The sequence below is a fragment of the Rousettus aegyptiacus genome, unplaced genomic scaffold (assembly GCF_014176215.1).
Source record: "Rousettus aegyptiacus isolate mRouAeg1 unplaced genomic scaffold, mRouAeg1.p scaffold_m13_p_10, whole genome shotgun sequence".
Taxonomy (NCBI): Eukaryota; Metazoa; Chordata; class Mammalia; order Chiroptera; family Pteropodidae; genus Rousettus; species Rousettus aegyptiacus.
Window position 1 is genome coordinate 20,412,071 of NW_023416285.1, and position 23,364 is coordinate 20,435,434.

General features: G+C 31.7%; 1 long non-coding RNA gene and 1 pseudogene across 3 annotated transcripts in view; both read left to right on the forward strand.

The window, feature by feature from the left end:
- Positions 1-464: 464 nt before the first annotated feature.
- LOC118609213 lies at positions 465-583 on the forward strand (annotated as a pseudogene).
- Positions 584-10,184: 9,601 nt separating this feature from the next.
- Positions 10,185-23,364, forward strand: part of LOC107504135 — a 158,830-nt gene continuing 145,650 nt past the window's right edge. For all 3 annotated transcript variants that reach the window (XR_004953057.1, XR_004953058.1, XR_004953059.1), the window contains exon 1: positions 10,185-10,386. This is a non-coding gene — a long non-coding RNA (uncharacterized LOC107504135). The remainder of the gene's footprint in view (positions 10,387-23,364) is intronic.

Genomic DNA, 23,364 nt, shown 5'->3' on the forward strand with positions numbered 1-23,364 from the left:
CCTGTCAACAATGTAATCTGTCAATCTGATAAATCCATGGGGTTATTAGGACCTGTAGATATGTTGTTCTGGGTTGAATACTATTTGCTAGCCTTATCTTACACTGCAAATTCATCCAGCAAATTTGTCAAAGCTGTACAGGATATATTTTGATTTTATAGTTAAGTTCTTATGCCTTTTGGGTCCAGGCAGATAAAACAAGTTTATATTCTATTAGCCAAAAACCTCGGGACTAAATGCATTTACAATATATTTCTGGATGGTTCTTAGGCAATATTTCATAATCACTCACATGAACACATATTAGGCAAAGATATCAATATTCACACTGAATGTGATAGATTTTATTTATAGCTTTTTTTACATTATAAATTCCTAAAGAAAGCAAGGTATTGTTGATAAATATTCTTAAGTTGTGGAACAAGCACGTAAAAAAAAAAAAATCAAACTAAACTAAATGTGTTCTCTACAGCCATGCCTCCCTGAATACGCCCAATCTTGTCTGATTTCGGAAGCTAAGCAGGGTCAAGCCTGGTTAGAACTTGGATGGGAGACCACCTAGGAATACCAGGTGCTGTAGGCCAAAAGCAAACAAATGAACAAAAAATCTAAATGTGTTACAATAAAATAAATAATATTTACTCTGTCATTCTGATTGAAGATCTTGAAGAATGGAGTACATCGATGTTATCATTTAGTACTCACTAAACTGAAGATAACATCTAAGAAAGCCTTAAGGTTTCTCAAGTGATACACAGACTTTAATAGATATCTGGTGTCCTCTGACTCTTAACATCTCTTTTGTCTAAGTAGCTTCTCTTTGAACACTAACAAATGTATATTCAGTTTACATATTTCAGGCATAGAATTGTTGATCTCCACCATTAATTTTTTTGCAGCTTTTTCCAACTTAAGTGTGTATTTGGTTAATAAAGTTTTAGTAGAAATAATACATTTTGATTTCTCATTATGGCAAAGAACCCTCTAAGGTCTTTGAATTCAGATTTACTCTTAAACGTTATTGTAGATCAAAATCTCATCCCAAACTGTATAAGTGGCATCCCAAGATCAAATTCCAACCCTTGGCTAAATATAGTAAGCAACAGCTATAAACATGTGTTAATAGTGACTTCCCTTGGGACAAAAATTTTCTTGATCATACAGCTGTTTCACAGATGCCATGTTTGGGGGAAAGTAAATTTTGAGTACATTTTTTATATATATATGAAATTCAGTCTGGTTAGTCTATGGTGAGCTTGTGCCGTTGTTACAGAATGGTTATTAACCCAATCAAAATTTGTTCTCTGGTTTCTCATGCTTTCTACCATGCATAATAGTATACACAAAAGTTGTTTGAAAGTTTCAGGTGTTGACTTTTTTAAATTATTGACATCTTTCCCTTATGTGGGCTTGTGACCAGCAACAGTCAACTTGGTTTGAGCACATTTACAGTCTGATGATGCTCCTTGTTCAGCCATGTTAATGTTTTATTTGGATTAATTCATTCATTCACTCATGGACTATTGTACCAGTAGAAACTGTTTAATAGCACTAAAAATCATTCAGAATTACAGCTTTCATTAGACATTATTAAGGCAAAATTTTTACTGTAAAATTTGGCTACTCCATAAGCTTTTTTAGCCCATATTTTTACTTATTTTAAAACATAATATTTAAATTTCTGGAGCATAATCACACTCATTTCAATGCTAAGTTTTCATGATATATATGAACTTCTTTCATATCCAAAATAACTGATGGTCTTTGATATATATTCATTTCTTTTCAAAACTGGTCTTAATTTGTCAAACCCTTTCAGTTATGATATGGTCAAGATTTTCAATTTCAAGCTATGAATTTTCTGTTTTTCATTGCTTTTACATGAACTAATTTTTATTCAACCCAAAACAAAAATGTGTATAACACCCTATGTGGCAGGCATTATTACAAATGATTTTGAAATATAAAAATTTATTTACTCTTTACATTGGGAAAGAAAAACCAGCCCCTAACTTCCAACAACTGCCTAGTGACAGTTTGGTCTCAGTGTTATTAGCCGTAGCATCAATGTATGAACTGTGGATAATGGTTTTTGGTATGGAATACCATATTATTTCACTAGAGCATATAAATTTAAAAAAAAAACAAAACAAAAATCTTTTTAACTTTGTAGTATAGCTAAGATTATGAATTGCATGATAATATTTCTTTTTCTGGGGTTAAACTCATTAATCCGATGTATGAAAGGAATTGTAAAATTTGCTTGTTAAATTTGACAAATAATAAACCACTGTAAAATCTCACTATAAAAGAATATTTCACCATACCTGTATCTTTTAAACTAAATTATTTATACAATTGTTATTTTGGAGAGTACTTTCTAGACCAAGGAGGACTATAAATTATAAGCTGAATTTCACTTGGTTCTAGCTGAATATGAGACATTATTCTGTGTTTAAAACATATTCTCTGTATAAACATCTGACAGAAATATGTTACAACTATTCATTAGATGAATATGCTTGTCAATGTGTATATAAGGCAGTAACTGAAGTGGATAGTTATTACAATCAAAGGGTTGAATAATTTCTTTGGATGAGACAGAGCTATAACTCCTTTGATAGAACTCCTTGCAGTTCTTATTAAGACAAACAGAAATTTTTCATATGGATAAAGATAAGAATATACCCCTAAGAGTTGAGAAATGAATTTTAAAAAATTGTTATATATGGCAAAGTGGTTTAGTTGCTCTCTAAACATGAAATAAAAAGTTAAGATATAAAGACTTCACAACTATGAAGCTATATAAACACAAATATCCTGTTATATAACTTTTTGGACAACAATGTAGTCTAAAAATGTGCATTTTTAAAATTGCATAGTAACTGTTAAAATAGACTATACATGTAAAAACATTTAACATTATTGAAATTTAACAGTTTTGCCCTATCCACCACAGATAACTTCACATGTATAAATTTTATTTAGTCTTCATGATGTTTAGGGTCAAATATCACTTTATAATAACATTTCATACTGTTATTCACAATGCATTTGGTGACTTTTATAGGGGGAAAAAAGATTCAGCTGCTTTTCCAGGTGTTTTTAAAATCACTTTGATTAACCTTAGCAAAATCTGTTAAATATTTCTGTAATGGAACTTTTCTCAGAGATTTAAGATTCACATAAATAAATTCATAAATCCAAATCACAAATCACCTATTCTCATAGGTGATTATTATTTAAATTAATAGGATTATCGCATATTCTTATCAAATGACAATCACATTTATGCTTTTATTATTACATAATTATCCATTAGACAAAAATATACCTTTTAAACATTATAACTTCAAAATTAAAAAAAATTATGAAGTTGTATTGATGTGTCAAGTTCACTGATAGTCAAATAATATTGTTTCTCTAATGTTAAAATAGAATTTAATCAATTTTGATGCAGTCAAATAAAATAGAAATTTCCTTTGATATTATGGAAAAGAACAAAATGGCTTTGAACTCTGTCTTTGTACAGTCCTGAAATAATGATAACAAATTGATGAACTGATGGTAACACATTTAGATTTTATGTCACTTTAACAGGTATACATAAAAATAAATATAGGGCAAAGCGATTTCTAAAATAAATATTGAGTTTTACTATTATGTCTATTATTCCTAAATTTCATCTTGAAATGTCTGAGACGTTTACCCACAAAAGTAAATAATTACCGAAACTCTTTTTTAAGAAAGGAATATTTTATTTTGCAGTTATGCTATATAGAAAAGAGAATACCCACAAACGTAAAACGCAAGTCGTAATTTTATAAAAATGTGTCTGTATTTATGTAATGATATGTGTCTACTTTTCATTCATTCAAGAAGAGATGTGATATGGAGGAAAAACTGCTATTCATTCAGAACAGTGGTGAAAATAAAGACATGTCAAAATACTTTTAAATAATTGGCTAATTTTTTATTATAAATTTATTTCTTTTTAAACCTTCTTCGTAGTACTTTTTTCTTTTTCTTTTCTTTTTGTTTTTTAGTGTGGTAAACAATCTGATTTAACAGTTAACTAATTGTAAATATGGATTATGAGAGCCTTAGTTTGGATCTGATCGAATAATTTGATATGTAAAAAAGGATATGACTATTTTCAAAGAGATAACTTGCCTATTCAGAGAAGATTTTAACAAAGTCTGGTAAACATTTGCCCTAGCCTAGTTGTTAGCAATAATTATTGGTGAAAATCCTATAGAAAAATAGTTGTCTATTTTACTGCATTTTTGGTTGCTTCTGATTTTTCTGTTTACCATGCCCTTAGCTAAGAAATAGTTATCCTTAATTGCTATTTAGACATTCTATAGGAAAGCTTACCAAATCTTCTGATTCCTTTTTACCCTTTTTCTTTTTCTCTGCCTTATTTGTTCTTGTTATGTTTCTGAACCTTTATTTTCGAAATGTGTTCTTATGAGTCCTTATGTTCCCAGAATCCAGCTAGGTGTCTGACTCACAGTAGTTGTGAAAATATTAATTCAATAAAAGATTGAGTGAATGGATAAGTAAATAAAGGAAGCTTGTATTCTTTAGGCTAGTATCTTAAATATTTAGTTTTTCAGGTTTATACAATCCTATTTTCCAAGTTCTTTGAAGTTAGTGTTATCTCGTATCAATATTTCCTTTGAATCTTTTGCAGTGCTTTGTATTAATAAAAGAGACCAAATCAATTCTACCATTGAGTCGTTGAAGCCATACGAACATCTTGAACTTGTCTCTCTTCATCTAGTGTGAATAATCAAAATACATTTTCTAAATTTTCTCTAATTTACTATTTGCTAATTGCATATATGACCAGGGTGCTTCATTCTTCAATCCCTAGTGGCTTTCTTTAGTTTTCAAAATAGATTTCTAACTCATAAACTACGAAGATAAATCTATTCACGATTTGCTTCTTGTCTCCACCTTCAGTATCATCACTCACTCATTTTAAATTGCATTATTGTTTGTTTTGCTCCAGCCACACAGTAATCGTTACTAAATGGGAATATGCTGTATAGCATTTAAGTTTTTTGTATACAAGTTTTTCTCATCTCATATAACTTGATTCAGTGTAAAATCAACCTTTAGGAGTTTTGTTTTGTTGTCAGAATACCTCTTTCCTACTGAGAGAACTTTTATAGAGTCATAGAAATTTTAGTTAACTTTTCTATCTCCCACACTTGGTTGGAAACCACTTGAAATTTTTCACTACTATTTCTTATTTACCAATCCATCACTAGTAACGACTACAATATTTCACATTTTAGATGCTGCTGAATGAAGGAATTAATAAATTCAACTGGATCAATCTGAGGCAGGTTCTCCTGATCTTGTAATCCACAGATCATGTAAAGTAGTCAGTTTTTATACACAGATTAGGAAGGATGAATTAAAACTGTCTTGGTTCACAGATGACATACTTGTCTATGAATAAAATCCCCCAAAACACTAACAACAGCAAAAATACTAGAACTAATAAGCAATTATAACAAAGTTGCAGGATAAGATTTTAATATCTGAAAGTTAATTGCTTTTCTATATGCCAGAATTAATCAAATTTTATATTGAAACAAAATGCTATTTACATTAGCACAAAAAGAGAAATACTTAGGTATAAATCTAATGAAATATATGCACTTTCTTTATGTGGACAATTACACAACTGATGAAAAATCAAAACAGGTTTATATAATAGAAAGATATCGAATCTTCATGGATAGACTCGATAAAGATGTAATCTGCACACAGATGTTTGTAGCATTATATTATAGTAATGATTGCCATCTGCATTTCCTGAACCAAGGTGAAGTGAACTTGCCCTCCTCACACTACTTCCACCTGTGTTAATAGAAAGCCCAAGAGTAGAGCTACAGCATCCTCTGTATGGAAAAGACAAGGAGTATATAATACTATTGTTTGAACAGCTTATTACACAAGTGAATTATAGTGCTTGCTAGATAATGTGTGCTTAGCATTAGGTGCCATTTGTTTTTAAAGTCTCAGAATACCTCATAGAATCCTTCAACTTTCTGTAAGCTCCAGTCACATAAATATGTATCACTATTTAAAAATGACTTCAAAAAAAAATGAGTTTTTGTATTAGTGCCTCAGGAAGTATTTACAATTTAAAACAACGAATTTAATTACATGCTGAATGCCATAACCATTAAATACACAAGTATCCTAAATATTTAAACATTTTTTTCTCCAAATCTTAAGCAAACAAAAAGAAAAAATGGGGGATTCCTTAAAATTTCAAGATATATAGTACTCTCAGGATTGCCAGGTAAAATATAGGACAACAGCTAAATTTGAATTTAAGGTAAATAATGGATTTTTTAGTATGCGTATGTATAATGGAGATTCTTATACTAAAACATTATCCATTTTGTTTCTAAATTTCAAATTTAACTGGGTATTTTGCATTTTTTATTTCCTCAATAGAGCAACCCTATCTCAAAGAAAAATCTTCTTTATATCCTTCATTTTATACTAAATCCTGCTATTAAAAAATAGTGACTAAAAAGATTAAAGCAGAATATATTGAAACTTGGAAAGTTTCAGTAAGTTAGAAGAAGAAGGAGACTTTAAGGAATCAACTCACACAGTTAAGGAGGCCGGCAGTCCAGAGTCTATAGGGCAAGCCAGCAGCCTGGAAAGATATATGTTAAGGTCTTGTTAGGACAGTTCAACAGGCTAAAAGCTCAGGCAGTCTGTCTGCATTACAATCTTGAGGCAAAATTTCTTGTTTGAGAAACTTTATTCTTTGCCAGTAAGACCTGAAGTAATTGAATGAGGCCCATTCACGTTATGGGGGAGGGGAGCAGAGGGGGGTGATCCACATTATTTAAAGTTACTCATTATAAATGTTAATCACATCCAAAATATACCTTCACAGCAACATCTAGAAAATGTTTGACTGAACAACTGTGCACCAAAGCTTAATCAAGTGGACACATAAAATTAATCATCACGCTAATCTAGGCATTGCCCTGGATAGATTTTAAAGACATAATTAAGACCCTAAATCAGCTGATTTTAAGATAGGGAAAATATTGGGGTGAGCCTGACATAATTACATGAGCCCTTTAAATTTGGGTTTAGCCATCAGATAAAGAGGAATGAATTTGACCACGAGTGGGATTTGAGCCATGGGAAACTTTCCGTTGCTGGCTTTAAAGATAGAGTGGGGCACATGGCAAAAGGGCAAGTGGCCTCCAGGAGCTGAATGCTCCACCCGACAGCAAGAAAAGGAAGAAAGTCCTATACTGGAATGAATTCTGCAAACAATCTGAATGAACTTGCAAGGAGATTCTTCCTTCAAGCCCCCAGATGAGAACTCCGCCTCGCTGACTTGTCCACAATTCTGCAACGTAGAAACCCCGCCTTGTGATAACCTGAGCAGAGAACCCAGTGAGTGATGCCATGCCATATGTACAGAACTCTAAGCTAAATAGGTGCTTTAAACCACTAAGTCTGTGATAATTTACTAGGCAGCAATGGCAAGCTAATACACACTAGTTTAGTATATGTATACTTTATTTAGATTGTTTTGAATTCCTCTAGATTAACTGGATATTGTCTTTCTATATGAAATATATTAAATATATGTTATACATTATATAATGCACATAATATCCATTCTTTTAGAAATTAGTATACTTGTATATTTTTCTATAAGTTGGCCTATGTCACTAATACATACTAGATATATTGCCTTCTTAGCTCATGGCACTCTGTGCATTTATATAGTGGTCAACAGTGTAGCATATGAAGCCCTTCTGCCTGATTCCAATCCCAGCTTTGCAACTGTAGGCAAATTAATTTTTCTAACATAAATTTTCTAGAAACAGGGACAATAAAGTTGTTGTGTAATTCGACAAGACAAGACCTGCGAAAACATCTAGAACAATTTTCCTAGCCTATAGCAAATTCTCAGAATGTTAATAAATAGTGCTATTCTTAAATTTTTAAATTGCACAAATAACATACAAATACATTTTTCTGTCATATAAAGGAATACTGACACATAAATATAGAGAAAATACTCTCCTTAATCTTCCCACAATGATGTTCTCTTACCTGCATCAGTAGCCTAATCCATTTTTATATCTTTAAAGTTTGCTTTATTACCTCATATAACAAGTTCATCTACATATTTATTTTGTTTTTGCATATTTTCATGTGTAAAGATATTAGTTGTTATTCAGTATGTCATTAGCTTGTCAAATTCATCAGCTATTCCATTGAAATTTTATTTTAACTCCATTGATTTATCAGATTAATTTGCAGAGAAGAATCATTTTAACATAGTGATACTTTTTCACCAATTTTAATTTCTACACAGAATTTATTGTTTTATTGATTAGAACCTCAAGGGGAATAAAAAATGTGAGCAAGTAATAAATGAGTTAATAGTTGACATTTTTGAATGCCCTCCAACTAGAACTGGCAAATAATTCATAATGACGTTTGTACTGATCTCTTTTAGTTACTAAGGAATCTATGTGATATGTATGTGTTAAAATCAACACTCTGAGTTACTTTGTAAAGCACTAGGAAACTGCTGATAGAAACCTATGGCATACTGACTATCACAGAATTTATTTCTAATTAAAAAAAGAAAAAAAATCTTTATTTTTTGTTTTTTAAGACTTTATTATTTTATAGCAATATTACGTTCACAGTAAAATTAAAAGGACTCTCATATACTCCCTACTCCCAGATACATAGCTTTTCCCATTATTAACATCCCCCACCAAAGAGGTACATTTGCTAAATCACTGAACTTATATTAACACATTGTCATCACCCAGAATCCAAAGTTCACATTAGAGTTCACCCTTGGTGTTGTATATTCATTCTAAGGATTTTGACAAATGTTTAATAACATGTATCCATTATGGTATCATACAGAGTATTTTCACTGTCCTAAGTACCCTCTGTACTCAGCCTGATTACCTTCCTGCCTCCCCAAACCCTGGCAACCACTGATCTTTTTGCTGTCTTCACACTTTTGCCTTTTCTAGAATGTCATACTCTTTGAAATCAATGTCATACTCTTTTTAGATTGGCTTCTTTGACAGTAATATTCATTAAAGGTTTTTCTGTGTCTTTTCATTGCTCTATAGCTCATTTCTTTTTAGCACTGAGTAACATCTCATTGTCTGTGCCATAGTTTATTTATTCACTTCCTAAAAGACATCTCGGTTGCTTCCAGGTTTTGGCAATTATGAATAAAGTTGCTATAAACATTTGTGCGCAGGTTTTTGTACGGGCATACATTTTCATCTCCTTTGGGAAAATACCAAGGAGTGTGATTGCTAAATTATATGGCAAGAGACTCTTTAATTTAGATCAGGTTAATATGTTTGATAATAAACCATCAGACTCTCTTCCAAAGTGGCTGTACTATTTTGCATCCCCACTGGCAATGAATAGGAGTTCCTGTTGTTTCACATCCTTTTCAGCATTTAGTGCTATCAGTGCTGTGGATTTGGTCTATTCTAATAGCTGTGTAATGGTTTTTAAATTTCATTGTTGTTTTGATTTGCATTTCCCTGATAGGATACGATGTGGAGCATCTTTTCATAAGTTTATTTGCCATCTGTATATCTTCTTTAGTGAGGTGTCTTCTAAGGTTTTAGACTTTTTTTTTTTTTTTAATTGGGTTGTTCATTTTCTTATGATTGAGTTTTAAGAGGTCTTTGCATGTTTGGACAACAGGCCTTTATCAGACGTGTCTTCTGAAAATGTTTTCTCCTGTTCTGTGGCTTGTCTTTTCATCTTGACATTTTCTTTCACAGAGTAGGTTTTTAATTTTACTGACGTCAATTTATCTATTATTTCCTTCTTAGACCGTTTCTTTGCTATTTTATTTTAAGTCATCATTCTACCCAAGGTCATTTGGGCTTTCTCCTATCTTATTCTCCAGGAGATTTATAGTTTTGCATTTCACGTTTAGGTTTGTGATCCATTTCAAATGAATTTTTCTGAAGGGCGTAAAGTCAAGGCTCTGAAGCTACTCCCACCGGTCAGGCTCTGGCTAACTAGTGTCACGTGAGGGTAGGCCTTTATTTACAAGAACTGAGTGCACTGGCTCATTTCAAAATGGTTCCTTTTCACTTCTCCTTGCAGGAAGCAGGAGGAGATTTTTCTTTAGTATTTACTCTGAGAACCTGGCCAAACTCCTGGAAGGTAAACTTCAAAATAGTGTGAGAGCCCCTGGAGTTTTTAACACCCTGAGTTATCCACACCGAGCCTTCAGCATTTTGTCAATTTCAGTTCCAGTTTACATGCCCCAGAGCTGATTTTTGTGGCAGTCTCTGCCCTTGAGCCTCTGCTCCGGTAAGTCCTAACTCCCTATGTTTATTGTCTGTCTCTCCACTGCCGGGGGCAGCGCGTTGCCCTGTGTCCTCCTCTCTTACAGAATCAAGAAGAGCTGTTGATTTTTCGGTCTTTTCAGTGTTTTACTGGTTGTTAGGATGGAGTGCCAACTTGCAAGAGCCTTGTATGTGTAACTGAAAATGAGAAGTTCCCAATACTTTTAAAATTTATTTTTAGAATGATTAAACTTTAATACGTTGACTGTAGCATGAACAATAAATATAGTGGATTTTTTTTTGATGTTGTTATAAAATGTTCTAAAGGGCTTCCATTTGAATTTAAACAAATGTGATTGCTTGATATGTCTGTTTTTGGACAGAACTTAAGCAAAAACAAAATTATAAATTTGGAATCCTTTAGGTTTAGTATTCCAGAGTCGATGAAATTTTCCAATGTTTGAGAAATCTATAGTGTGCTATCTAAGGAAGTCTCTCCTTTAACATGTGTTTCTCTTCTCTCACCACATTGATATTTATCACAAAGAGTGAGGAAAGATGTGTGAAACAAGCACTATTAGCACTCATACAGTTTAACAGTGTAGGAGCTGTAAGTGTCTCTGACACCTGTCTGACATCAATGCTAACAAGTGGTGCTGTGAACTTTGACAGCTGGTAGGCTTCTTAGTAACAATTTAATTCAATTGATGGGATAATGGCACTCCTGATACTTGACTTTCTATAATCCACAGAATAACTGGACCATAGATTATTCCATATAGGAGTGAATATATGCAAAACACCCAGCACAGGCTAAAGACTCATAAGAATTAACCAGTATTATTTTAAAATATTAGCAATCTCTGGAGAGTGTGAGCCCAACTTGGAAGCAACTAAAAGGTTGAATGTGACGTCATTCTAAATAAGAAAAAATCACGTTGTTTAAAGGTATATTTATAAAATAGTAAACCATCAATTAATACTACCGGAAAATTCCAATTTTTTTTTTTATTTCTTGTTGCATACTTAATTCTAACACCTGCTTTAAAAAGCTCATTTAAAATAATATGAAGCAATACATTTTGATGAAAAATTAACATTTTATAAATTTGATCGATAGTAAGTAATAACAACACCAGCTAAAATATATTCACATATGGTAGCAAAGAAATCCAAAGCCTTGACTATGCTACTTTGTGTTGGATTAGACTCCAAACAGTATTTTGGAAAAAGCTTGTCCCCGCAAGTTGTATTTGCCAAGCTCCTGTAAGTAGGTAGTGTGGCTTTATAATTAGGAAGGGGAGCATGTAATACTTTTCTGTCATCGTAAAGCACAAGCACACGTTATACAGTAATAAATATTTGGTATATAAAAATAAAAGGGATGAATGACACAGCCCCAACCCAGGTAATAAAGCATGTGAATTTTTACATAACTATCAGTAGAGGCTGTCACCTCTCCATTTACATTTCAAGATAGGACCAAGTAGGGAAAATAAAAAAAGTTAATTTTTTTCTTTTGTTTCTAATGTGACATTTTATCTTTCAATCTCTCTGACTTTAGTTATAACTTGTCCTTTGAAATCAGTGATTTTCAAATTTTATTAACTTATATAAATCCTTAATAAGACATTAATGGAGAACCCAATGAACACACACACACACACTTTCCCTAGCAATATAAAATACTGAATGTTAAGCACTAAGGACAATCTTCCGTACATAATCCCTTTCTATATTTTTTCCTTTCTATATTTTTCAATTTAACCCTCAGCGAATTAATTTTATAGGGGAATCAAACACTCAGATTAGTATTTTTAAAACTTTGTCCATAGATAGGATTTTTAGATGCTCTGAGAAAAAGAAGTCATCTGAGAATAACTTGTAATTTATTACAAATGTATCTAAAACTCCAAAAAAAATCACAGAAATTTGTACACTCATTTTGATATTTAAGTTCAACCACTTCTTAATAAATGAGCTAAGATCTAACTATAGTAAGCAATTTTTATCCTTGGTTTTTAAATTGACATATAACCCTATGAATTAAAAATGAATAAATTATAAGCACATAGATCACTGGATTTTTAAAAGTGAACATTCCAAAGTACATCAAGATATAGATTATTACTAGCCTCCAGAATATTCCTTTATGCCTCTACTCAGTTACTAAACCTACCAGAAATGTCACCACTCTTCTAATATCTATTACCATAAAAGGTCCTGCTTGCTTTGTACTGTTCTATTTATGCATTTTTTACTAACCGTTATGTGTATGAGATTCATCTATGTTGATGTATATAGTTGTAGCTTATTCTTATTGCTGTATAATATTCCACTGTAATAATTCTGAATTTATTTTTTACCCTACTTTATTTTATTGTGGTTATTTTGGTCATTTCTAGTTTGGGGAGGCTACGAATAATATTTCCATAAATAGTCTTGCACTTATTTATGGATTTCTGCTGAGTATTTATAAATTTCTAGATATATACTAGGAATATAATTGATGAGTATGTATACATATATGTTCAGCTTTGGTAGATACTGCTAAAATTTCAAAGTGTTTAACAATTTATACTTTCACTAGAAATGTGGGAGAGTTCTGTATCCCTATTAATATTTAGTGTTGCATTTTTTATTTAACTGTGCCCATTCTGACGCTTATAATGACATTTTTGGGGGGATCTATTTGTGTTTTGCTAATGACTAAATATGTTGAGCATATTTTTATAAGCTTTCCAATAAGCTTACTGTCAAATTCATTGGCTCATTTTTATTTTAAACTTAGTTGTCTTTATTTTCATTACTAATTTGGACTTATTTAGGTATTTTTATGAGTCTTAAGTTGGTTATTTGTATAGCAAATCTCTCATCCTTGGGTGCACATTTCCATTTACCTTTTTCAAAATTGTCTTGATGAACAGCATTTCTTAATTTCAATAAAGTCTACTTTATCAATCTTTTCTTTCCTAGTAAATAATTAGTGTGTTCTATTCAAATGTCATTCTTTATGCAATGTTACAGAAAATTTATTGTTTGACCCTTCATATTTTGACTTATGATCCATCTAAAATTGATTTTGGACAAGGTGTGAGTTAGAAGTCATCTTTTTTCTATAGTTATTCTGATATAATTTACTAAGGCCACCATTTTTTTCTTGCTTTAAAGCTATTTGTTAATGTAATTTAAGTGATTTGGCATTTTTAAGTTTCAGAAATTCTATTTTTTAATTCCATGTATTTCAGATTGTAGAGTCTGAGCAGAAAGTATGGCTCAACCACATTTGTCTTTTGTTTTCTTATAATTTAATCATAGTTATTTATATATGATTTATATTTGGGGCTTTCTATATCTCTTTTTTTTTTTTCTTAGTCTTATTTGTTGGCATGTTTGGTAAATTTTGGTTACTTCATGTGAAAAGTTATGAAGTCTTCAGATAATATCATCTTCCAATGAAGACTATTATTTTCTCTACAGCAAATAGCACACACACAAATCACCTTGCTCCAACAATGACTATGAATGCTTGCAGCTTTAAGTTTTGTAAAGCTTCTTTTATTTCTTATATGTCATTTCTCTTGGGGCATAACCTTTCAGGACTATGAACTATAGACCTGGGATGAATGCAGGGCCTCCCTTTCTTTTTAAGACTTCAACTGTATTTTTACCCCAGATTCCTAAGCCTGTGATTTGTTCCTCAGCAATTATTTTTCTCTAGGCATGTCCGACTTCGGAATTGGTAAATACTTCTGGACTTTAGTATACTTTAGTGTACTAAAAGCCTGGGACAATTTCCATGGATTAATTTCTCTGCCATTCTGGCCTCTTAATCTTTGGTTGCTGTGGTGCCCATGAACTTCTATATCTGTTATCCCAGCTCAGGGGAAACAACGCAAGCTCCAGACCACACACCCTCATCAGGCTCTACAACCATCATGCTGCAATTTTCTTGGGAACATACTGGGGATAATCTGAAATGAACCTCCATAGGGGAGGGAGAAAACACAGAAAAAGGCAGAGCATTCTAGATTGATAAGTGGTGATCTTAATAAGCAGGGGAACTTACTTGTCTTGGGTGGCTGTACAACTAGTGTTTTCCACACCCACCAACAAATTGGAAAGCTAAAATAATATATAAATATCATAAAATGAGGTAAATTCTGTGACTAGGAATTATAAACAGTAAAGTGCTATGTTAATTTATGTGATATTCAAGAAAAAATATATAAAATATAACCTTGCTCATATTTAAAAACATGTACCTAGCTAATATAATGAATATCCTCTTATAATTGTGTGATATATATTTAGTCAACAGTACAAATTTGTTACTTAAAATTGTATTGTTGGGAATTAAAATCTCATGCATTTTAATATTAACCTGGAAATTAAAGCTTGGATGATTATAACTTTTCTTTCAATTATAAAAATATTGCCATTTTTTATTTATAGGAGAAAATCATGCAATAAATGGATAACTTTACACTTGGGAACACATTTTCTTAAACATTTTTATAGAGTTTACACTATTACTCCTTTTATAACATAATGATTTAGATCTGTGAAGATCCCCAAACTGTATTTTAATAAATGCATTATTAAAGAATCCAAGATTGTAGTAACATTAAATAACATGTAATATTTTATATAATTCTACAACATTTAGTTTTAAAAAGTCAAAATTTTGTACAACAAATAATTAAAGAGAAAAACATTAAAAGAGTTTACTTTCTCCATTAAAAGTAAATTAAGACATTAGCAAACAATTATCTAAGCTACCCTCCTACTCAACTCAATCCAGCTGCATCTGTGAGTCAAGACTATTTTCAACTGCTTTTAATTAACAGTTTTTGTGACTATCTCAGAGGATGCCAATTAAAGAGAACATTAACTATCAGATTCTGTACTGCTTAAAAAGGAATTGTCCTAGGGATAACTCCAAATAGTGATAAAGAATTTCAATAGTAAAGGAAGGCAAAGATAGGTTATGTTTAAGTGAGAACTACTAAAGTCAAAAACGTGGTACTATAAAAAGATTCAGAAGAGATTAGATGTATTTGTCTCCTGTGATTAATAATAAAAATTTGAAAATCACAAGCTACCATCTCACAAGAAACAGTTTAAACTGTAGTAGTAAAGTGTGATGATCTAATTACTCTGATTTTTGAAGTATGACATAGATTTAATTGTTTACCACCAGAGGGTGCAGGGGTGAGGGGGGCGAGGGGAGAGGTGGATGGGATAAAGGGGGTCAAATATGCAAAAAAAATTTTTTAAATTAAAATTTGAAAAATATAAAAAATAAATTTAAAGTAGTTGTTTTTTAAAAAAAATACCAAATTGAGAGCAAATGATATTTCCAAGATGTCACTTCTACTCCACATTATGTAATAAATAATATAGTTAAAAATATCTTCTATAGTGTAAAAAAATAAAAACCTGTGTTCTTCTAAATTTCTGTCAGAAATGTACAGCTGGTTATTCAAGGTTTTGTTTTTTTTTTAATTTTCACTTTTAAAAATATTTTTTAGGGCAGTTTTAGGTTCACTGCAAAATTGAGAGAAAGGCACAGAGATTCCCCACATATTTCGTGCCACACATGCATAGGTTCCCTGTGATCAACATCCCCCACCAGACGGGTACATTTATTACAACTGATGAACCTCCACTGACATTATCATCATCCAGAGTTCCCTAATTTACTTTATGATTCACTCTTGGTGTTGTATTCTACAGGTTTAGACTAATGTATAGTGACTTATAGCCATTATTATAGTACAATATTGAGTATTTTCACTGCCCTAAAAATTCACTGTGTTCTACCTATTTTGCCTAATCTTTGGGTAAATCAGGGAAAATGGAATGCTGGATTTTTTAAACATTAGAAGGAGCTATGCCTAAAATATTGTCCTGAAGCAAAAGAATTATTACAAGAAGCCTGTCACCGACTTAGAACAGTTGTTTTTCTGAACATCAACTAGCAAGTTTAAAGGACAGTAGAATTCATTTTATATAAAAACTACTGTGAGTGGTGGTTAATTTTAAGCTAGCTTATAAAATTTACCCATTCATCTCATATGTATGTGTATATATACAGGTATATGTGTATGTATACATATACATATGTATGTGTATATGTATACACATGTATATGTATGTCTACACATGCATTGTAGACAGTGTGCATATGTGTGTATGAGTGTATGTATTTGTGTACCCATGCATGTGTTTGTATATATCTACATGTGTTTGTGTATATGTGGATGCATGTGTATACACATGTATCTATACATTTATCTTCATTTTATATCTCCACTCCTCTCAAAATAAAGATTAAATCAGTTATAAAATTATAAGATTCAAAAAAAGATTTTCAAAAGTCACAGTAGAAGTCTTTATTGAGATCTAAAGGAGCCTAATATGCTTTGGTTTAAAACATTTTATATGTGCATGTGTGTATGTTTTCAGGACATATAAAAGTAATGTGCTAACAAGTAAATAAAGGCATCGATGTGTAGTAGCTGATCAATTATTGAACCATTCCAAAAGTAGCAATTAATAAAAATATTGAATAGATTTATTTTTCATTTTGTTTTGTTTTCTGTATGCCAATTTAAATAGCCAATTAGTTTTCCCTCATTATTGAAAATCACACTGGTCAATGTATTTCCTCATATCCTTCAAATATTAACGATGCATGAATGCTAAATATTGGCTACAGAAAGACAACATGTTCCTAACATTTAAAGGTCATGTGCTTTACAGATGGTCTCGTATGGTTCTTTTATTGTGCCTTAAGGCATGATCGTGTCTTTATATTGTTGTAATAGTTAAGCATTTTTTTGTTCATTCTCATGTAATGCACATATAAATTTCATTAATATTCCAGAGAATATAAATAAGCCTCCTAAAACTATGCTAATAATAATATTCTCTAGATAGGGATATTTAAAAATATAATGTAGAGAATATAATGTATTGAAAATACAATATAAAAAGTTTAATGGTTCCATTTAGAGTGCCCAATTTATCTTTAAGGTACAGCATATATCTCTGATAAACTTACGTTAACAAATACTAATAAAAATTTTTCAATTTTTTTAAGCTATAAAACAAACAAAAGAACTTATTTCTCCCTCGTGCAGCCTCTGGAAACTGCCAATCTATTCTATACATCTAATAGCCACATGTATATTTCTTCATTTCTTTCATTAATGTCTTAATGTCTTATATTAGTTTTCAATATATAGGTCTTCCACTTCTTTTGTTAAATTTATTTCTAGGTACATATATTAGATCTGACCAATAAAATTGTATGATATTTGTCTTTCTGACTTATTTTGCTTAGTATAAAGCCTTCAAGGTCAATCCATGTTGCAGCATATGGCAAGATTTCATTTTTTATGGGTTAGTAATAGTTCATTATATATATGTTTATAGCATATCTTCTTCATTCATCCATTGATGGACACTTAGATTGTTTCTATATCTTGGCTATTGTAAGTAATGCTCAAATGAACATGAGAGTGTGTGTATCTTTTCAGGTACATGTTTTGTTTTCTTCAGATAAATACCCAGATGTGGATTTGTTTGAGCATATGTAGTTCTGTGTTTAATTTTAGGGGAAACCTACATGCTGTTTTCTATAGGGGCTGTACAAATTTACATTGTTATCAATAGTGCATATGGGTTCTTTTCCTCCCATTCTCGCCAACATTTGTCACTTCTAGTCATTTTGGTAATTGCCATTTTAACAAGTGTGAAGTGATACCTCATTATGGTTTTGATTTATGTTTCTTTGATGATTAATGATGTACAGCATCTTTTCATGTATCCATTGGCCATCTGTATGTCATTTTGGAAAAATGTCTAACCATATCTTCTGCCCATTTTTAATCAAATGATTTGTTTACTATTGAGTTATATGAGTTCTTTATATATTTTGGATATTAGCCTCTTTTTAGTTATGACTCATAAATATTTTCTCCTGTCTCATAAGTTGTCTTTTTATTTTGTTGATGGTGCCCTTTGCCATGCAGAAGCTTTTTAGTTTGATGTATTCTCATTGCTTTCTTTTTGCTTTTGTTGCTTTTGCATTTGGTGTCAGATTCAAAAAATTGCCAAGACCTATGACAAGAGCTTACCACCTATGTTTTCTTCTAGGAGTTTTATGGATGTGGGTCTTAAATTCAACTATTTAAACCACTTCTAGTCAATTTTTGATGTAAGTTAGTTGTCCAGTTCCATTCTTTTGCATGTGGCTGTTCAAGTGTCCCAACACCATTTATTGAGGAGACTGTCTTTTCCCCATTTTGTTTTTTTAGCTCCTTTGTCATAAATTATTTGATTGTAAATTTGTAAGTTGATTTCTGGGAATATTCTACTGGATCTATGTGTCTGTTCTCATGCCAATCCCATACTGTTTTGATTACTATAGATTTGTAATATAGTTTGAAATCAGGGATGTGATGTCTCCAGCTTTGTTCTTCTCTGTCAAAATTGCTTCGGCTATTTTGGGGTCTTTTATGGTTTCATTAAATTTTATGATTTTCTATTTCTGGGAAAAATGCCATTTGAATTTTGATAGAGATATCACTGATTCTGCAGATTGCTCTGAGTAGTATTAACATTTTAACAATATTAATTATTCCAATTCATGAAATACCTATTTGCATCTACTTAATTTCTTTCATTAAAGTCTTATAGTTTTCAATATATAGGTCTTCCACCTACTTGACTAAATTTATTCCTAGATATTTTATTCTTTTTGGTGTGATGTAATTGCTTTTTTTAATTTTTCTTTTTGTTGGTTCATTATAAGTATATAGAAACAGCATAATTTTGTGTATTGATTTTGTATCTGAAACATTACTGAATTAATCTATTCTGTTTTTTTTTTTAATTTTGTGGAATCTTTAGGGTTTTCTCTATATAATATAATGTCGTTAGCAAATAGTGACAATTTTACTTCTTCCCTTCCACTTTGGATGCCTTTCATACATTTTTTTGACTACTCTGGCTAAGACTTCCAATATTATGTTTAATAAAATTGGCAAGAGTGGGCATCCGTGTCTTGTTCATTATTGTAGAGGAAAAGTTTTCGGCTTTTCATCATCGAATATGATGTTAGCTTTGGGTTGTCGTATATAGCCTTTATTATGTTGAAGTACATTTCCACTATACTTTCTTAGTTGAGAGCTTTTATTATAAATAGATGTCGAATTTTGTCAAATGCTTTTTATGCATCTGAGATGATCATAATTTTAATCCTTCATTTTGTTAATGTCGTGTATTACATTGACTGATATGTGGATTTGAACAGTCCTTGTATCCCTTAAATAAATCTCACTTGATCATGGTGTATGGTCCTTTTTAATGTACTGTTCGATTTGGTCTTCTAATATTTTGTTGAATATCTTGGGTCTATGTTCATCAAAGATATTGGCCTGTAATTTTCTTGTAGAATACTTGTATGGTTTTGGTATTGGAGTAGTGTTGGCCTCATAAAATGTTTGGAAGGATTTCTTTTTCTTCTGTTTTTTGGAAGAATTTGAGAAAAATTAGTATTGACTCTTTAAATATCTAATAGAATTCACTGGTGAAATCATCTGGTCCTAGATTTTTGTCATTGAGAGGTTTTTGATTTCTAATTCAATCTCCTTATTAGTAACTGGTCTGGTTGTAACTTCTATTTTATCACAGTTTAGTTTCAGTAGATTGTATGTTTTTAGCGATTCATCCATTTCTTCCAGATTGTCCAATTTGTGAGCATATACCAATTCTTAGTAGTCTCTTGCTTCTTTTTATTCCTGTGGTATCAGTTGTATCATCTCCTCTTTTTGGATTTTACTTGAGTGCTCTCTCTTTTTTTTGTTGGTGAGACTACCTGAAGTTTGTCAATTTATCTTTATCTTTTCAAAGAATTGGCTCTTAGTTTTATCAATCTCATATTGTTTTTTAGTCTCTAATTCATTTGTTTCTTCTCTAATCTTTATTTCCTTCTGTCTTCCAACATTGGGTCTTTTTTTCTACTTCTTTGAATTGTACACTTGTTTTCTTGAGACTTTTCTTGTTTCTTGAAGCAGGCATTATTGCTATAAACTTCCCTCTTAAAACTCTTTTTGTTGCAGCTCATAAATTTTGTTTTACATTGCCAATTTCATTTGTCTTAAGGTACTTTTTAATTGTCCTTTTGATTTCTTCTTTGATTCGTTGGTTGTTCAGTAGCATGTTATTTAATGTACATCTGTTTAGATTTTCCAATTTTCTTCATGTAATCAATTTCTAATTTCATACCATTGTGGTCAAAAAAAGGTACTCGATGTAATTTCAGTCCTCTTAAATTTAATAACACTTGTTTTGTAGCCTAATATGATCTCTCTTGGAAAAGGTTTCATAGGCACTTGAGAATATATATCATATTGCTTTTCGATGGAATGTTCTATAAATATCTGTTAATTCTATCCAATATAACATGTTCTTTGCCCTAATTCTTCCTTATATTTTTCTACCTGGAAAACCTATCCATTGATGTAAGTGGGGTACTAAAGTTCCCTACTAACTATATTGCTGTCTATTTCTCTTTTTAGATATGTTAATATTTGCTTTATACATTTAGGTGTTCCTTTGTTGGGCACATAAATATTTACAAATATTATATCTTGTTGGATTGACCCTTTTCTCACTATGTATTACTCTTCTTTGTCACTTGTAAATCTTTGTTTTATAGTCTATTTTGTCTAGTATAACTACTCCACCTTTCTTTTGGTTTCTATTTGCATGAAATATCTTTATCTCTTCAGTTTCAGTCTGTGTGTGTTCTTACATCTAAGATGAGTCTTTTGTAGGCAGTGTATGGTTGGGTCTTGTTATTTTATTCATTCAGCCATTCTAAATCATTTTTGATTGGAAAATTTAGTCCATTATATTTATAGTAATTATTTATAAGTATATACTTGTTGTCATTAGTAATTTTCTGGCTGTTTTTGTAGTCTTCTCTCTGTTCCTTTCTTCTTGCTCTTGTTGTTTCATGACTTTCTATAGTGGTATGCTTATATTTCTTTCACTTTATTTTTGTGTGTGTGTGTATTTACTATAGGTTTTTGTTTTTTGGTTACCTTGAGGCTTACCTCTAACAACTTATATTTATAATAGTATATTTTTAGCTGATAACAACTTAAATTTTATCCATTTTAAAGCCCAACATTATTACCACCCCCCAACATTTTGTTTCATGTCGCATCTTTTTTATATTGTGTCTCTCTTAAATTATTGCAGTCATACTTATTTAAACTACTATTGTCCTTTAACCTTTGTAGTAGCTTTATAAATGATGAATCTACTACCTTAACCTTTTCCAGTGAGTTTTTTTTTCCCAATATATTTTCTTGTGTTATTTAGAACATTTTCTTCTCATCTTAAATAAGTCCCTCTAACATTTATTTTTATTTATTTCTTTAGTCCCTCTAACATTTTAGGAGTTTTAAGACCATTTTAGTGAAAAAAGTAATGAACTTTAACTTTTGCTTGTCTAGAAAACTTTATCCCTTTTTAAATTCTGAATGATAACTTTTCCAGGTATTCTTGATAGGAAATTATTTTTTTCCTGTCAGCACTTTGAATATTCATGCCACTGCATTCTGGCCTGCAAAGCTTCTGCTGGAAAATATGCTGATTGTCTTATGGGGATTCCATTGCATATAATAACATGTTTTACTCTTGCTGATTTTAATATGGTCTCGTTCCTTGTGTTTAAATTTGACATTTTAATTAAAATGATTCTTGGTGTAGGTCTCCTTGGGTTCCTTTTACTTGGACTTCTCTGGGCTTCTGCATCTTGAAATCTGTTTCCTTCTCCAGGTTAGGGAAGTTTTAAGCCATTACTTCAAAATTTCTTTGCTCCTTTCTCTCTCTCTTCTCCTTCTGGGAGCCCTATGATGTGCATGTTAGCTTGTCTGATGTTGTCCTATTACTCCTTTAAGCTGTCTTCACTTTAAATTGTTTTTCTTTGTACTTCTCTGATTGGATGAGTTCCACTGCTTTATCTTTGCATTAACTGATCCTTTCTTCTGCTTCATCCAATGTGCTGTTAAATGCCTATAGTATATTTTAAAGTTTAATTATTATATTTTTAGCTCTGTGGCTTCTGTTTGATACTTTCTTATATTTTCCATCTCTTTGTGCAATCTCATTGCCTTCATCCATTCTTCTCCCCAGCATCCTTATGACCATTACTTTGAATTCTTTATCAAGGAAATTTATCTCCATTTCATTGAGGTTTTTTAATGAGATTTTATCTTATTCTTCATTTGTTAACATATTCCTTTGTTTCTTCATTGACTGCACTCTATATTGGTTTCTATATAGTAGATTAAAAAAAAATTTTTTTTCCCAGTCTCATAGGAGTAGCCTTGCATAGAAAAATCTTGTCATTCAACCCTACTTTAGCCTTTGTCTGTCTTTCAAACCTTTGTGCTTGTCCAAGTAGCCTATCGTATTTTTAGTAGTCGAAGATGTGCCAAGAGCTGCAAATGTCCAAAAGGCAGAGGATTTCAGCAGTTAGATTCAGGCTGATTGGAAACCAGACCTGTTGGCATCAGCCTTTAAAAGTATGTAAATATAGTTCTATAAGATCACAAGCTTAAGCCAGTTTGCCACCACAACCTGGTGATCTGGAGGTGTCCTTTTAGTGGCAGCCATAGAAATAAGGGCTCCAGATGACTTTGTAAACTCTTTTCTGAGTGATACTGGTTACCTGGAGCAAAGCAGAGGGAGACTGCTAGGATGGCATCCACAGCCCAAGTTCCTTGAGAGCAGCTTGAAGGGCCACTAAATGTGTGCCAAACCTGAAGCTTTCCCATCAGGCCAAAGTTCTAGCACAAGCAGAGGCCTCCTCACAGAAAGATGGGGGTGGGGTGGGGCTGTGCCTCAGTCCACTGTCTGTGCAGTGCCCTTAGGGTGGTATCCTGCCAGAAACCATCTTTCCAATTGTCATAGTCCC